The sequence below is a fragment of the Fukomys damarensis genome, unplaced genomic scaffold, assembly GCF_012274545.1.
Source record: "Fukomys damarensis isolate Sample0158 unplaced genomic scaffold, DMR_v1.0_HiC HiC_scaffold_21, whole genome shotgun sequence".
In the NCBI taxonomy this organism is placed as follows: domain Eukaryota; kingdom Metazoa; phylum Chordata; class Mammalia; order Rodentia; family Bathyergidae; genus Fukomys; species Fukomys damarensis.
The window spans coordinates 41,492,907-41,506,813 of record NW_022900933.1 but is presented as its reverse complement, the minus strand read 5'-3'; the positions used below and the strand labels follow the sequence as shown (position 1 = coordinate 41,506,813).

Sequence of the window (13,907 nt, the reverse complement as noted above, 5' to 3'; positions counted from 1 at the left end):
GCGGGGGGAAGGGGGGGGGGGGGGGGGCAGAAGGAGGTCGAGAAGGAGAGAAACAAAAGCTCCATACTATGAGACAGGCAGAGAGGCTCTAGATGGGCAATTCACAGTTCAGGGAATCTGGGGATCTGCAATGGGGAAGGGGGAGACCCAGAGCCACAGGGCATGGGGTTCAGTACCCTGCTTTTCTGCCAGGGAACTTGAGGCTCCAGGTCTGAATACATCTGGCAGGACTCACGGTGGAGAGCAGTGGGGAAGTGTGGAATGCAGGGTCCAGGGTGCAGCTTATGGGATGTTCACTGCCCTGGAGGAGCCTTGGTAGTAGAGTGGGCTTGAGGTAGGAGGGAAGGGACATCCTGGTGCCCCTGGCCGGCTGAAGCCCTGAGAGCTTCCAGCATCCCTGGGCTTTGCAGAGCCTGGCGGGGAGGTGCAGGGCAGACGATAGCCACCAGGTGGCGGGGTAGCCTCTCTCTCTCTCTCTCTCTCTCTCTCTCTCTCTCTCTCACTCAGCTGGGCCGTGCAACCTTGAACAACTTTCTCAGACTCTCTGTGCCTGTTTTCCCTGTGGAGATTCCGGAGGGTGGTGAGTTTTCCCAGACTATCTCCAAGGGAAACAGGATTCTGGGGAGATTGGGCTTGTCTGGACAGGAGAGGAGCCTACCTCCCAGTGTGTGATCAGAGTCCATTCAGCTTCTGGAGCCACCTGAGCATGCGCACCTGCAGCTTCTGCTAGGGTGACCAACTGGTGGATGGTTGCTCTCCCAGGCAGTTGCTTAGGAGGAATCTGGGGGCAGGGCAGCCCAGGACACACGTCCCGTAACTGTTTGAGTCAGGATGAAAGAGCAGGGGGCTCTTCAGGAAGGCTCGGGCTGCCTTCCGTCCCACAAGGGATGCTGAGGCAAGGAACCTCGGCAAGCCCCAGTGGTCCAGGAGGGCCTGCAGTGGTCTAGACCTTCCATCACTGTGACCAGAGAATGCTGTGGGAGGTTCTTTGTCTGAAGGGCCTGGGTTCCTCTGAGTCAAGGAAATGTTCCAGGTCACTCACCACCCACTGGGGCGGAGGTGACCACTGAAGCAAAGCTCCACCTTGTGCTGTTTCCCAAGGCTCAGGGCAGGCATGGAGGGGGCTGTGTTCAAAGGTGGCTGTGACCCACAGGGGGCACTGCCATTACCTGCCTCCCAGGGCCAGCATAGGGAGGCCAGGGCTGAAGGGCTTGACACCCTCCTCCAGGACAGCAGTGCCCCTAGACCTCACCCCCGGCCTACAGGGAGCTCTGCTCTGGGCTCAGGGGAGGAGAGCTTGGTGTAGCTTCCCAGCTTCCTGCTGCTGTTATTGGGGTGGCTCAAGGCCTGAGTTGTGGGAAGGTGAGGCTCAGGGCCAAGTGGGCCTGTACAGCTGTGTGAAGTGAGAGAGGTAGGAAGTGAGTGCCATGTCCCTCAGAAGCCCTCAGCATAACCTGGCCCTTCTCCGTGCTAGAGGAGGGTCAGGGTGAGAACACAGATACCAGGCAGCCAGGAAGACTGTGAGTGAGTGTGCCTGGCAGACAGGTGACATTCCCTTCTCCCACCCTAGCCCTGCCTTGGGACCTGGCCACTAGGCACACATCACCAGGTAGGTCAGAGACCATGGCTTTTTATTAGAGTAACTTCTGTGGCTGAACACAGAATTTATGGCTTAGCAGAGCCCACATTTCCTTAGGTGCCTATGGCCTGCCCCATCTCCCAACTGACCAGCCCTCAGCCTTTCCCAAGCTCTCCTCGCCCACACTGCAGAGGTTGGCTTGGTGTCTCCTTAGCCTGTGCTGTGGAAGTCTGGATTGTCCACATCATGCATAGTCTGAAGAAAGATGTGGCCCTTGCCTGGCTCCTGAGGATGAATTCTGAGCCCCTGGAATGTTCGAGACCTTACTGAATCTGTTGTAGGCCCTTGGGTTGGCAGGTGGACAGCAGCTTTCTTTGGACATCTCCAAAGACCTGGTTATCAAGCCTTTCTCTGCTGGTGTCCAGTTCACCAGGCCCACAGAGCCAAGAAGCAGGACCTAAGGTGAGAAGATAGGGTTTGTTAGGAAAATAGAGGGGTCAGGGTGGCTGGATGGATGGTGAAGTAGATGGAGGGATATAGGAAGAGATGCATGGATAGAAGGATAGATAGACAGAGGGACAGATAGAAGGGTGGGTAGTGCCTTACTCTGTGTTTCTGTGACAAAATACCTAAACTGTGTAACTTTTAAAAAACAGAAATGTGTTTCCCTGAGTTCTAGAAGCTAGAAAGTTCAGGATCAAAGTGCTAGCATTTGGTGCAGGCTCTCTTGCTGTGTTCCTGGTGGAACACAGAAGGACAGAAAAGGCATGGCTGGAGGGGGCTGAACTCATCCCTTTATCAGGAATCCCTTTTTTTCCATAACAGCATTAAAAGATCCATGAAAGATGAGTCCTCATGGTCTAATCATCTTCCATGATGCCCCATCTCCCAGCGCTATTGCATTAGGGCCTAAGTCTCCAGCCCATGCTTTTGGGGAGGATCATTCAAATCATAGCAGGTGGGTAGATGGAGGGATAGATAAAGGGATTAATGGATGGAAGGGTGGGTGGATGGATAGGAAAATGAGAGGATGGGGGATGGATTGATGGATAATGGGTGGATCTGTGGATGGAAAGATAGAAGAGTGAATGGGTGGGTGGGTGGATGGATGGATGAATGGGTGGAAGGGCGGATGGATGAATGGATGGGTGAAGGGGTAGATGGGTGTGTGAATGAATGGTGGGGTGGGTGTGTGGATGGATGGGTGGATGGTTGAGTAGATGGGTGGTAGGTGGATAGAGGAATGAACAGGAAGATACAGGGATGAGGAGATAGAAAGATGGATGGATGAATGGATGGCTAGATGGAGAGCTGTGTGGAGGACAAACACAGTAAATTGATAACTGTGGTACATGAGTCATAAAAGTATCAGGCCACACTGTGTGATTCTTTTAACATTGCTGCATGTTGCAAAAATGAGAATGTTCAAGAAATTTTTATAGCCACACACTGTAACACACGAGCACACACTGCCGATGAACTGATGAGGTAAAGAAGAAGTTGTAAAAGACAATCTAAATACTCCAAAGTGAACAACACTGAGAATGCTACACATCCAGACTTGAGAGGCACAGCCAAGTATAATGTGCAGGGAGATGCTGCAAATACCTGTGCTAAGAGGAAGCAGCCCTCAGGATTTTCAAGCTACCTCCCATCTCAGGAAGCTATGGCCCGGGTGTGCAATGAGCAGCTACAAAGGGACATAGGAAAACCTTTCTGGGGTGGTGGGAATATTTTATGTCTTGGTTACACTGGTAGTCACAACTGGATGCATTTATCCAAAGCCAGGACTAAGTCATAACTCAATTTTAAAAATTAAAAGTGGAAGTTTGAATTAAAAAACAAGATAAGTCTAACAAAGTTGAAAAAGAGATAAGATGAAGATATATGTTAATGAAATAGAAAACAGAGGTACAATAGGGATGAATGTGTTAATTGCAGATTTAAAAGATGGAAGAGGGCTCCACACCACCTATCAGATAAAGGCTGGTGGTAAACACTCTCAAACTGCAGCAGTAAAGTAAATAACCCAGTTTAAAAGTGGGCTACATAACTGAACCAAGCACACCAGAAGGACAGAAAATACTGTGAAGAGACGTTCAGTGCCATCTGTCATTCAGCAAATGCATAATAAAGCCACAGTGCAGTACCATTCCACACCCACTAGAACAGCTAAAAAATAATCAAACAGATGAGACAACTACACTGTGTGCTGACAAAGGTGCACCGTCGAGATCAGGAACATTGTGGCTCCCTGCAAGAATCTGGCCAATTCTCGGCCCATGGTCCCCTTACTGCACAGATGCAGATCCTGACCCCCTTTTTTTTTTTTTTTGGTACCAGGAATTGAACTTGGGTCCTTGTGCTTGCGAGGCAGACAGCAGAACCACTGAGCTAAATCCCCAGCCCTGACCACAGCTTTTAATAATCGTCAGAAGCTGGAACACACCTGGTGCTCTTCAACAGGTGAGGAGATGAAGCACTATGGCCCATCCCTGAGACGGAATATCACCCAGTAGTGACAGGATGGAGTGGCCAGTTTCTACCCACGGAAAGATTGCATATGCCACTTTCTTTGTGGAGAAGCCGGATTCAGCAGGGTGCTAACTGCACATTTCCATCCACATGCACTCGGAGCAGGCAAAGCTGGGGAGAAGGAAGAGGTCAGAACTCACCCCAAAGAGGACATGAGGGTGTTTTGGACGATGGGACTGCTGCGTCCTGGCTATGGTAGGAGGATACAGACTGTGCAGCTGTCAAACTGTATGTCCATGTTTTTGAAGATGTAAATGTAACAGACTAATTACCAGAAAAATGTAGTGGTCAGAAGAAATAAACAGTCCTAATAGACCTATAAGGATCAAACTGAATGAAGTAAAACATCATTCCTCCAGTCAGGAGCGGGGCTGGAAGGACCTGTTTTGCAGGTGAAGTCTTGGAGGAGGGCAGAGGTCAGTGATGCCCTAACTCTAGCCCAAGGACTGGGAGTTTACAGGAGAGTGGTGGCTCGGAGGAGCCCCCCATCCCCTGCCCAGGGGAGCAGGGCAGCAGGGCTGGCCAGAGTCCTGGAGAAGCATGACCTGCACTGCCAGGGGCCCAGAGTGAGCTGGTTTGTGCATGTCTGTGAGTGTGTGCATGTGTACAGCTGTGCCTGCTTGTGCCTGTGTGTGTGTGCAGAGGAGCAGGTGTGATCCTGTGTAGGAGAGGAAGTGGTGGGTGCTGCAGGCAGGCAGTGGGTGGAGTGTGTGATAGGGCCTGGGGCCGACCTTCTACCTGAAGGAAGCCTCCTGTGGGAGTCTTTGGGTGTGGGCCGGAAGTGGCCACCACCGCAGGTTTGTTGCTTTGGGTAGGAGGAGCGTCCCTTTTCAGTCCTGTTCTGGGTGGGGATCCGCTCTTGCCCTCCTATTCCCAGCCTCTCCAGGATGGGGTGTGGCCAGCACACAGCCTCGTGGTCTCTCCTGTACCTGCAGACCTGAAGGCTCCCTCCTTGGCCTGGGGTCCCCTAGAGCAGATGTGCCTCATGTCACACCCTGCTTGGGGTGGCTCAGCTGAGGGCTGTCTCCGGGTCTTCCCCAGCTGGTGACAAGTGAGGGGTCCCCTAGGACAGCAGCCTGGGGCCCCCATCTTGGCTGCTCCTCAAGCTCCAGGATCTGAGGTGGCTGCACCCCAACAGCTTGAGGGGGAAGTGGATTGACCAGGTGAGTGTGGGGGCTCCAGCGTCAGTGGGTGCTTTTCAATGTGGGCAGTGTCAACCCATGGGGCCTGGGGCCGTGTCAAGGGCTGGATGATGTAGTAGAGGAGCCTGGCAACACCGTTTAGATCCCCAGCCACATCACTTCTGCTTTTGACCACAGACATGGAGGGCAGGGCTGTGCACTCCGTCCTGGGCCTGCCCTGTGCTCTGCCCCTGTCACTACCCTGACCACATTGCCAGTTCAGGGCCAGCTGCTAGGATGCCCAGGGCTGGGCCTGATGAAGCCAGCAGGGGATCCTCACCTGGGCATGGTGCAGCAGCTGCCCAGATCAGGCTCCATTCTCTGGGGGTGGCGGGGCCATCCTGTGCACTCAAGACCCACTAGATGCCAGCTGCATCCTCCCTGCTGTGACTGGGACCACCTCCCCTGGGTGAGGTTCTCAAGGTACTGCCAGGTGAGGGTGGTCTCACAGGTCCTCAGGGCAGGATGGACCAGCTGGGGAAGAAGCTCAGACACCCAGCAGGAAAATAACCCATTTTTTTTCCCCGTGTCGTTGTTTCATGTGGAGGATGGTAACCTGGTAAGAAAATGATTTTCCCACTGAGGGTGGTCTCTCCTGCCATCCCTGCTTGGTGGGGACAGCACAGCAGCAGTCATCCTAAGGGAGGAGCGGACTCACACGGAAAGTTCTGCAGGGGTGCTGGGCTCCTCTCCTCTCCTCCCCTCCCCTCGCTCCCCTTCCTCTCTTTTTCTTTTATTTTGTTTTTGTGGTACTGAGGATTGATCCCAGGACCTTCACACTGAGCTGCATCCCTAGCCATTTTATTTTTTAATTTTTGTGACAGAATCTCCATAAATCACTGAGTTGCCCAGGCTGGGCTTGAACTTGTGATTCTCCTGCCTCAGCCTCCCCATGCCCTAATTTGGAAAAATCCAACGTCTAACTTCCAGCCTGCCCAGGCCTTTTATAGGCTTGTGAGGCAGCATACACAGAACCACTTGAAACTTTCTGGGGCTGAAACAAGGGCTGCAAGGCTCAAGCCTCACCTAGTCTCTGTTCTGTGCTGTGTGTCCGCAGGGTGGGACCCCTCTCAGTTGCACTTCTGCTTTCTCCTGTGGCCCAAGGCTGACTCATCAACACAGCCCCAGGGACAGACAGACCTGCTGTCCTTGTCCCTGTCCCCAAACCCTGAAGCCTGGGGTGGCTCTAGTTTCTGGGGTTCTCCCTATCTCAAGGGGCTGTTAGGATAGAAACAAATAGTTCCTGTGGGGTATGGCAGCACACACGTGTGATCCCAGCATTCTGGGAGGCTGAAGCAGGAGGATCACAAGTTTAAACCCAGCTCAGGCAATTTAGTGACTTAGGGAGAACTGGTCTTAAAAGAAAAAATAAAAAAGGGCTGGAAATGTAGCTCAGTGTCAAGGCCCTGGGTTTGATTTTCAGTACAGAGAGAGGAGAGAGAGAGAGAGAGAGAGAGAGAGAGAGAGAGAGAGGAGAGAGAGAGAGAATCCATTTCCTAAAAGCTGCTGAGAGTGAGTACAGAACCTGGGCCCCACTAGAGCTTCAGGGCTGTGGGCCTGGAGCAAGAGGCAGAGAAGAGAGTTCTGTGGTCCAAGAGATTTCAGGCTTCGGGGCTGGGGTACCAAGAGGGAGGGGCTCACTGTACAGAACTCGGGTCCCTGCCTGGCCCCAAACACAAAGGGGGCTTGGATGCTCGATGGACACGGCCAGCAGGGGTGGCCAGGGGGCAGCTCTGGGGATGGAGAGATGCACAGGACGGGGGAGGGCCAGGCTACACCTCTGGGGCCCCAGGGCTCCCACTAACAGATGGGCTGCAGAGTCCAGGCCCAGAAGGTAAGGCCAGGCTGGCTGAGTCTGGGTTCCAGGCATCTGTCCCAGTCTCAGGGACTCCTTGTAACTCTCGAATTTTCACAGTCCAGGACAGGTGAGCCCCCCCATGTGCCCTGGGCAGAGGACTTCTAGGACTGATATGTCTCGAAAGCCCCTTTCTTTCCTGCCTCTGTCCTCAATGTCTGTGGCTGGAACCTGGGGACATTGTGCCCTCTGACATATGACAGTCACCCCATGGAAATCCCCAAAATCTGGCCTTTCCCTTTGTGTCCCCCTGTGGCATCATGAAGAGTGGGAGAGGAGAACGGGGCCTCCCCAAGGGCGGGGAGGATCACCAGTGGGACCAGGTGTTGATTGTAGATGGGCTCATCTGACGAGGTGGCCAGGCAGTTGTCAGTCATCACAAGCGAGACCAGGGAGACAAACCACACTGTCATCACACGGGGCACATGGGCAGCTCACTGCATTTGGGACAACTGGACTGTCATCAAGAATAATGATGGCAGAGCACAATGAGTGTGCAAAATCACAGGAGCTAAGAGGTGGTGGCCACATGCGTGTCCACACAGGGTGATACATAGGCAAGTGGCTCCTCCACACAGTGGAGCACTATGTAACTCTGAAGAGGAAATCCTGCTGCCTGATGCCATGTGGCCAGGTCAGAGGACACCATGCTCAGTGAAGCAAGCGGACAGAAGGACAAATAGCGTGTGATGCTCCTGCAATGGCATCTAGAACAGCCTGGCCCATAGAACCGTAGAACAGGGTGGTTCGGCTCTGTGGAGGAGGGGTTAGTGGGTGAGGAGCTCCTGTTTCACGAGGGAACAAGGTCCTGAAGATGGTGGAATGATGGCCACACAGGTGTTAAACCCATGACCTGCTCTCTTAGAACTAGAGATTTTTATGACTGTTGATTTGGACACAATGAAATAAAAGCCTTTGAGTCCTTAGAAGAAGCAAGTGTGGTTCAGCGTAACTGGGAATTGCCCAACTCCTCAGGCACCCCTTGCCACCAAGCCAGGGCTGGTGGGCATAGAGGATGGGGTCCCTGAAGGGTGCCACTATGTGGCCCACAGAGGCAGTGGATGGTCCAGCATCCCCAGCAGGCTGCCCAGTCACAGGCCATGCTGGCTGTGCCACAGCCTGATATGTGTGCTGGTGAGGGGGGGTGGCATGTGGCAAGGGAATAGTTGTCAGGGGCTGGTGGTGGATGTGGTGCACCTAGGCCCTGAGGCCCTGAGGCCCTGACCTTGGCAGGTGTTTGCAGGTGGCTGAGGTCCATAAGTGGCTTTCTAGGCACTCTGCTGCCACCCACACAGACCCTAGAGATTGCTGCTCAGGGCGAGTCCAAGAGCAAGAAGGGCCTCCAGCCACATGGCTGGGACGCACCTGACTACAGCTGTGTGGATTAGGGCCCATTATGCCCCTGTGTGGTGCCAGGTACGAGGGGGCCCTGCAGATGTTGTGGGTCCAGACCCTGCCCCTGGGCCAACCCTGCTCCAGCTGCTGGAAGAGCAAGACTGGGCAGGACACCTCGGGTGCTAAGGGAAGTTCTGCACCCAGAAACCCAGAGCTGGCCCTCGGGCTCAGGTGGTCACATGAGGCTGCTGTCAGCTGGCATCTGCAGGGAAACTGGGCCATGTGTTTGGATCCAAGATGTTCTGTCCCAGGGCTCAGCAAGCCACAGGAAGTAACCCACAAGGGCTAGAAAGCACCTCAGGGACTTAGGGTGTGCTGAGCAACCTTACCCAGCCACCCCCCAGCCCTTTGTGTCCTGGTACAGACACACCATCCAGCCAGGACCTTGGGCCAGCCTGGGCTTGGTTCTGGAACAAAGGAGCTGGGGGAGGGACTAGGGCCCTGGAGGAAGGGGCAGCGGGAAGGCAGTGTTGTGCCCAGGCACCGGCTAGGTGGGTGTTCATGATTGGTGCCTGCCTGGGCCGACCCGATTTGGGGCCCACAGTGAGGAAGAACCAGATCCGTCTCCCTGGGACCCCTCCTGGGGTGTCCCTTGTCACCTTATCTGATGGGATCACACGGGACAGGCATGGTACCTGCCTGGTTGGGGTGTCCTCTAGCCTCTGTCACTTGGCTGTAACTGCTCCCTGGTGAGGGTGAGGCCTTGCTGGGGCAGTGCCACAGCAGGGACCACAGGTCTGGAGCCATCTGCCCCAGGAAAGTGAGGAGACTGTTGTCGTCATTGGAGGAATCACCCCGCCCAGGCCAACAACTCCCTCCCCCAGGCTTGCGGTTAGGGGAGTTTCAGGCACTGCATGAGGACCCTGTGACTTCCTGAAACCTGTCTGCAGGTCTGCAGGGAGGGTGTGTGGCTCTTTCGCCGGATAGCCCGGGTAAGGCTCCAGGCTGGGGTTGGGGGACTGGGCTCGGGGGCCTGAGTGCCAGCAATCTGTTGATGCAAAGGTACAAAGCCCGGCTAGCTGAGGCTTGAAACCTGGGCCCAGCCCAAGGGAGCACCAGGGGCATGGTGCCCAGGTCCAGGGGCATGGACAGTGACAGCCTTGGGGCCTTGCTTCTGGCCTCAGAAGTGTCCCAGGTGACATGGTCAGTGACCTGGGGCTCCTTCTTCTCTCCAGGGCTGCTCAGGCCAAGAGGCAAGAAAGGGACACTGGGGGGCTGGGCCCACTGGGTGAGATCCAAGGACTGGCAGCCTGCAGGCTTCCTAGGAGAGTGCAGAGTGCCGGGCACAGCAGGCCTCCATCGGTTCTGTTGGGCTGGTGGACCTGGGCTGCGCACACCAGGGCTGGGCTGAGCGATTGTTCCCAGTGTCTCTATCCAGGTCCAGCCAGATGTTCTAGGGGCCGGCCAGGCTGAGAGGAGGACAGAACCAAGAAAGCCTGGCAGGTGTGAGGGGCGGCTTCACTAGCAATTCAGTGAGACATGTGCCACAGAAACACACGGAAGCACGTCCTGCGGTGGGGCCAGTGTGTGGCCATTGCTCCTCGGGCCGAGGTTCTGCTCTCAGTGCATCTCCAACACAGAGACAGAGTTGGGTCAAGCTTCTTACAAGGCATAGGAGGGTGTGGTGATTACCCAGGATGCCTGGCAGGGGTAACGGGGCATGGGGCTGATGCAAGGCAGAGACATTGCCCAAGCCCAGCAGGGTGTGGATGGCAGCCAGGCACCATTGCCACCAGTGGCCCTGGGATCTGAGTGCCCTGGGATGTGAAGAACCCCTGGAGCCCATGAGGGGCCTGCCTGAGGGAACAAATAGGACTGGGCCCTGAAGTGGGGGTGCCTGAGGGGACAGATGGAATGGAGCTCCAGTGGGGAGTACATGGGGTGGGCAGGGATCTGGCCAGGCAGAGATGACAAACAGAGGGGACAAGGGCTGCTTGGGCTATGAGGAAGGTGTGGTTTGAGGACACTGGACAGGACTGGGAGACGGAGGAAGTGGAGTACGGACGGTGCCTGGGGCTGGTGGGGGCACATGGAAGGGGACCCAGGGTTACCACCTATCACCCGAGGGATATCCCAGGGCCATCATGCTGCCCTGGGGCTGCAGTTCCTGCAGAGCACAAATCCAGACCCTGGCAGGCATCACAGCATTGTGGGTGCAGAGGGCCTTGCGGGTGCTGTGGGCACCGTGGATGGTGGGTCTGCTCTAACGGGAGGAGATGGGGAGCCCTTGAGGCTGACCAGGCCAGAGTCTGTGATTCATCCCTTCATCCTCTGCTCTCAGCCCTCCATTGAGCCCTTCAGCTGACAGATGTCTCCTCACACCTGTTGGGGGACACTGCCCTGGAGGTCCTGGGGTAAACTCCCCATTCCTGCTGGTCCCGCCTCTCACTGGCAGAGCCCCTTGTGGTGAGGAAACCACTCAGGCACTGTGAGTACAGCCACAGCTCAGAACTGGCAGGGACCCCTAGGCCCAGGCATCCAGAGCTGAGGAGCTGCAGAACTGGCACAGGGGCTGACCCAGAGTTGTATGCCTCTCGGGGGGGGTGGGGGATGCCAGGCAGAGCAGGGTGGGTGTTGCTTAGCCTGGTCCCAGAACTGGGGAACTGATGTTCAGGTGGTGGACCCTGAGTGCCCCAAGTGGTCCTCAAGCTGGGATGGCCCAGGTCAAGGCACCAGAGCAGGTGGTCGAAGCCCTTCCTTTGGCCAGGCCCAGCATGCAAGCCTGCAAGGGCCTCATGTGACAGGGGCATTCTGCCTGCAGCAGTGCCACCTCATTGCAGGGGGAGGAACGGTCCAGACTTTCTTTTGGGCTTTCACTTCCTCTGGCTTTTGCCAGAGGGCCTATAGAGTGGCCCCATCTCTGTGTGACCCATGCAGGGGACAGGAACGTCTTCCTGGGCTGGTCTCTGTGGGTTCCATGCAGGGGCAGGGAAGTGGGTGGGTGTCTGGAAGCCCTCCTGGGCCTCTGGGTGCATTTTGACTCCCATCCATGGCCTCTGCTATGGAGCAAGATGTGTACAGCCTCAGGCTGCTGGCCCCAAGATCACTCCTGCTCTTTTGCCTGTCGGTATCCTTGCCTAGTGGCAAGGGAGGACCAACTGCAGTCCCCAAGAGGGCCAGCCCTCCTGGGAAGGAAGTGGGGTCCTAGGTGGCAGTGGTGTCTGGACCTTAGGGAGCCCTGGAATCTTTAGCCCACCAGCACTCTCCTAGCTGGAGACTCTGCCTACACCCTTGATATGGCCCCTGCTCCTCCACGCCAGCACCCCCTTTTCAGGAGTGGCCAGTAAGCCCTGCATCAGTCCTAGACCTTGGACCTGGGCTGCCCTCCAGAGTTCAGGGTGGGAGGGTCCTGAGGATTCCATAGGTCCCACCGAGCCACCTCCAGGGCAGCCTGAGGCTGGGGAGGCCGGATGGTATCCCTGAGATTGGATGAGATGAGGACCCACACATTTGCAGGCAAAGAGCCCAGAGGGACCTGGAGGCAGAGCAGCTTCTCCTGGCTTTCCTGCTGTGGCTCACTTTTGAATGTGCATCAAGGTGTTGCTTTAACCACTTGGCAGTTTAGCCCAGGCATCACTCAGGCAGCCCATTTGTTTCCATTCTGTCCTGAGTGGCCCTCATACAGCTGTCATTTCAACCAGTTGGTTGTTGCATTTAACACATTTGACAAAATTATCATTTTTATATTATCTAATAAAAATTAACAAAAAGTACGCAATTTTTGGGCATCCTGTATTTAAGCAACTGGACTGATAGATGGTTAAAGCTCTTCTGAAGTCAGTGAACTTTCTCTTATTTCATCTTGACTTCCTGTTATTTCCGGGGTCTAGAAATACTCTAGAAATGCTGGGCAGGGAAGCTAATCAGCCCCTCGCAGGTGATCCTGGGTCTGGGGTGGGTGCCCAGCTCTACTGTCTGTCACTGAAGGATCCCACCTGAACTAGGGCCACACCTGGGGATGCCAGGCAACCAGGGCTCCACCCTATGGAGCTGACAAGGTAATCCCCAGGCTCAGCCTCTGCCCTCTGTGTCCTCTGTCTGATGGACAGAGTGGAGCCCTGGTTGCCTGAGCTGCCCCAAGTTTTCAGGGCACTGAGTCCTCCAGGGCATCTGAGGGAGGGGGTGGAGCATCACCTGCCCCAGGCCTTCTGGCTGGGGAACACGGAGCCTGTTTTAAGAGCACCCTGTCAGGGAAGGAAGCAGAGCATCAGATCCACTGGCACTGCCACCCCCTGCCATGCCCTGTGTGCCACGGCCTCGTCCCCTTCACATGGGCACATGGTCCTCTCCCTGTGTCACTGCTGTGCAGGAAAAAGTCCCAGGAAGGCCTTTGGCACATTCAAGAGCTTTGGAAGCAGACTTCAAGCTTGTGCCCTGGGATGAGCACCCAACACTTTTACAGCTGCCCCGCCCTGCCAAGGAGTGACATCCTGGTTTTGCTAACTTGATGGGCAGAAAACTAGATTACTTTTCACATGTTTGTGCTTATGTTTCTTTGGCTGTAGTGGGGTTGAGTAGTTCTAGGACTTTTAGGAATATTTTTTTGTTTTCTTTGCAAACTCCTGGCTCCCTTCCCTTGCCCCCAGCTTTACTAAGGTACAAGTGATACAGAATTGCTGACGTTTATGATGTACCAAGTTATGCTTTGATGCCTTCCAGATCAGATAGTTTCTTCCCTTGGGTTCTTTTGTTGATGTGTAGGAGCTCTTTGTATATTAAGAATCTGCTATTGTACCCCCCAAATTAATTTTTTTTTTTGGTTTTGTTCTTGTTGTAATGTAAGCTGGCTTTGAACTCATTGTGTAGCCCAGGGTGGCCTTGAAATCATGGCAGTCCTCCTGCCTCAGCCTCCTGCAAGTGAGCGCCACCATGCCCAATGAAATGAATTCATTATTTAAAAATTTTTATTATTACATGTTTGTAGTACCAGAGATCACATTCACTGAGGTACATAGCACATCTTAATAATTCACTTTAATTCCTTTTTCATCTTCTTCCCTCTCCCTCCTTTCCATGCCCCTCCGTTCATTTTTGGTCTCCTGTTTTTCCAAGATCTAGCTCCCTGTTTTTTTTTTAAGCTCCCTGTTTCTTATTATCTGTCTTTCATTTTACTCTTTAATTTATTTATACTTTGGGTATCTCATATAAAAATATGTGATATTTTAAACTGTGTGTTTGATTTATTTCGCTTAGCATTATGGTCTCAAGGTATATCCATTTGCTACAAATAACTCCAATTTATCCTTCTTTATGATAGAATACTACTACTCCATGTGTTTAAATGCCACATTTTCTAAATCCATTCATTTGTTGATAAACAGATAGGCTACTTCCAAGATTTTTTTTTTTTTTTTTTTTTGAG

At 54.1% G+C, this 13,907-nt stretch overlaps 1 protein-coding gene and 1 long non-coding RNA gene across 2 annotated transcripts in view; both read left to right on the top strand.

Annotated features, from left to right (window-relative positions):
• The first annotated feature begins 1,307 nt into the window (after positions 1-1,307).
• LOC117287144 lies at positions 1,308-4,298 on the top strand. Its single transcript, XR_004518365.1, has 3 exons — positions 1,308-2,041; positions 2,405-2,537; positions 3,923-4,298. It is a non-coding gene; the product is annotated as an uncharacterized LOC117287144 (long non-coding RNA).
• Positions 4,299-9,433: 5,135 nt separating this feature from the next.
• The window catches only part of Gpr132 (G protein-coupled receptor 132), a 14,738-nt gene continuing 10,264 nt past the window's right edge, over positions 9,434-13,907 (top strand). The window contains exon 1 of the mRNA XM_010607345.3: positions 9,434-9,477. The gene's annotated coding sequence lies outside the window, so the exon portion shown is untranslated. The remainder of the gene's footprint in view (positions 9,478-13,907) is intronic.